Raw genomic sequence first — 4137 nt, forward strand, 5'->3', positions numbered from 1 at the left:
GTTTTGAATCTTGTACTCTTGTAATTTCGAGACGTTTCTTATCAATAATTGGAACCTCTTTGATTGTCTTTTGTACTTTTGAGCTTTTTGGTCGTTTGCGTCTTCAATTCGTCGAATCTGTCTTTTGTCTTCATCTTTTATTATTTAAACGAATATCACTTGTAAATAGAACAATTGCAACTAAAAGCTTGTCTTTCTTGAGGAATAATGCTATGAAATATATGTTCGTTTTTAGCATTATCAATATATTAAAACATAAAATAATAATCAAATAAGTTTATATATTGATATTAGTAATATACTTGTTCTTTTAGTATATCATATGTATTAAATATAGTTTTACGTAACTACTTGTTATTTGATACAATAATATTAATAATAATAATAAATAAAAAGTTGTGTTATCTTATAATAATAATAATAATAATAATAATAATAATAATAATAATAATAGTAATAATGTTAAAAAATAATAATAATGATAATAAAAATATTGTTAATAAAAATAGTAATGATAAAAATAATGATATTTATAATAATAATAGTAGTTTTTAAATAAGTGATAAGTTTAATAATAACGATAATGAAACTAATATTAATTTTTTTTATAAATATACTTAATACTTAATAATAATAATAATAATAATAATAATAATAATAATAATAATAATAATAATAATAATAATAATAATAATAATAATAGAAATAATAATAAATATGGTAATGATAATAATAATAAGATAATAATAATAATAATAATAATAATAATAATAATAATAATAATAATAATAATAATAATAATAATAATAATAATAATAATAATAATAATAATAATAATAATAATAATAATAATAATACTAAGAATACTACCTTAAATGTAACTTTCATAGTTAATAAAAAATATAGTGTTGCTGTCCAACCTCGAACCCATGACCTCTCGTTCATACCAGCACTCCTTAACCACTCTACCAAACTCGTGTTTATGTTTTAAACCGTACTAAAATCAAGTTAACCCGTCTTTTCCTGTTTTCCTCTGTCAGCCCAAGTACCATTTATGGCCCAACAGCAAATAATCAAAATCGGCCCAATAGCAATCATGTGGGTTTGGGTCTGGATCTAAAGGCAGTAGAGGTATTAACAGAAAAAAAAATGCAGTCATCATCAATATCTTGTGTTTTCATGTTCACTGCATCATCATCATCGATCCATCAACCAAATCATCATCATGATCGTATCATCATCTTCTTTATATCATCATCGTTCCTATCATTATCCTTGACTCGCCTTCCACCGTTCATCTTCACCATCATCACCGAGTTACCATTGCCATCCTTTCCTCATCGTGACATCATCATTGTGGTTGTAACATCTTCATCATCGCGATACCTTCCACCATTATTGTTCGAACAGAAAACAATAGTGTTTATGTATCAACATCGATCTTCATCATCACGTATCATTGTCATTGTTCATCATCACTTTCGTTTATCATAATAATCGTATATCATCATCCTTCCCACATCATAACAGAGTCGTCATCATCATATCATCATGTATCGCCCTCAACACTATAACATCATCACAGTAATCATCATCTTCATCGTGTAACAAAGTCATTTATCTTACACTATTCATCGTCTTTTTAAATGGGTTTCGTTGTTCTTGGGTTTTGTTGGCCGTAGAAACAGTAATCGGAATATAATGAGCAGCGTAGCAGTTTTATGAGGGTGATTGTGGTTTGTTGGTGGTGTAAAAACAGACGTGAAGCAGCAGCGGAGTTGGTGGTTCGTGGTAGTCGTGATTGGTCATGACACCGAAAATATTAACGAGAGAGAGAAGAATATAGAGAGAGAGTGGATGTTGTGATTGGCGTTCGTGGTGATGAAGAATGATACGGTGGTGATAGTGGTTGTTCCATGGTGTAGTATGGTGGCGATGGTTCGTGGTTGAAAAGGTTTGAGGTGGTGTAGCTCGTGATGGTAGAAATTTCAAAGTGGTGGTGTCGTGATATGCAGGAAAGAAAGAGAGAAAGATGGTCAAGGTGGTGTCGTGTAGGTGGTTTCACGATGGTGATGGCCGGCGGTTAACAGTTGGTGGCGTTGTGGTGATCAAAAGGGTGTTAGATTGAATTCTTCACCATGTATCATATATATACCAATATATATAATCTGTAACTATAGTTCTAGTTTAATAATTAATAATAATATAGTAATAATTAGATTATAAAATAATCATATAAGAACGTGGGGAAAAGCAATACTAGCTGTCACATATTTAATATCTACCGACAGTTTATCCCGGATGGCTATATCGTGTCCATTGCTAAACAGTTAACGTATAGAAGTGTTCCTAAAAAATCCCAAATTTCTAGATTAAATATATTTAATTATTTCACTCATTATCTGATTGAAACCTGATAAAAAATGTTCGATAAATATTTATTTTATGTTCCAATTAATATATACGGAGTACAAATATTTAAACTTAAAAGGGTAAAAATATTTTTATCAAACCTAAAATCTTCGTAATCAATTCACAGTTCAATTTTTATTTTCAATCTTTTTAAACACGTATTAGAACGATATGAACGCTGGCGAAATGCCAACCGAGTTGTACTGACGTTTACTATTTAAACTCGAAATCGTATTTTCAATATACTATATGTATATGTATATATAAGCACATTTTAGTAACATGTTTTATTACATAAATAAATATATTGAATATATATATGCATATAATAATATTTCCCATTACATCTTATATTATTTTTACATAGTTAGTTCTAATAATTTAATCGTATATTATTTCAAATTAAAGTAAATATATATATATATATATATATATATATATATATATATATATGTGTATCAATTTACAAATAGTTGTTCGTGAATCGTCGGGAATGGTCAAAGGTCAAATGTATGTATGAACACAGTTCAACGTTTTCGAGACTCAATATTACAGACTTTGCTTATCATATCGAAATCATATAAAGATTAAGTTAAATTTAGCGGAAATTCCCGGGTCATCACAGAACCGTTGCTTATCGTTTAGATCTTCTGCCTCAACTGAGCTCCGTTCATCCTACTTTCTATGTATCGAACTTGATGAAGTGTTTTGCTGAAATCGAACTCGTCATCCCTCTCGAGGAACTTACTATTGATGACAAACTTTATTTTGTGGAGGAACCGGTTGAAATTGTGGACACCTCCATCAAGACCCTAAAACAAAGTAGAATCCCTATCGTTAAGGTCTGTTGGAATGCCAAAAGGGGACCCGAGTTTACTTGGGAAAGGCAAGATCAAATGCAAAGGAAATACCCTCATTTATTCGTGGATTCGGAAACGCAAGATCTCGAGGAAGAAACAACGACTACTATGCCTACTTAAATTTAGGGATGAAATTTCTTTTAAGGAGTAGGTAATGTAACATCCCGCATTTTTCCGTTTACTTATTTAAAGTCCGTTATATGATTATAACATCTTCCATTAAAACGCATTTTAAAATATCTCATTTAGGTAATTCACGCACCCGCTTTTAAAGTCGAGGGACTAAACATGCCAAGAGACCAAACTCTTGACTAGGTCAACTAGTCAACCATGAACTCTCATCCATTCATTCACCTCCTTCTCTCTTTCAATACTTCAACTTCTTTTCTCAAACATCAATTCAAAGATTCATCATCCATTTCCAATCTAGCAATCAAACATAAAAACAAATTACATATTTGGAATCCTTGCATCTTCCTCTTCAATTCCATACCGATTTCATAAAGTTTGGGTAACTTTCTAAAATCACTAGATTCTTTGTTCTTGATGTTTTTAACTTATAAAAGTGTTAATTAGTGTCTATGGCTCAAGTCTAACATGAATATATGATTTGTATGCTCGATCTTGTTGTTTAGTGTAACTAGCATGAACTTGAAATTTGATGTGTTTGATCTTGTGATTTGGTTGCTTAAATGTTGTTAGATGTTAAAAGTGCATGTATTAAATGTGTTACTAGCATCACTAGCTTCATTTTGATGTGTAGGTTGATTAGGAAAACATCACTAACATGATTATTGAATTTATGATTTTAAGTTAGGGTTTGATAGAGGTAAAATGAACTTTTGATGCACCAAATGCTATGAAA

This window comes from Rutidosis leptorrhynchoides, chromosome 5 (assembly GCF_046630445.1).
Source record: "Rutidosis leptorrhynchoides isolate AG116_Rl617_1_P2 chromosome 5, CSIRO_AGI_Rlap_v1, whole genome shotgun sequence".
Taxonomy (NCBI): Eukaryota; Viridiplantae; Streptophyta; class Magnoliopsida; order Asterales; family Asteraceae; genus Rutidosis; species Rutidosis leptorrhynchoides.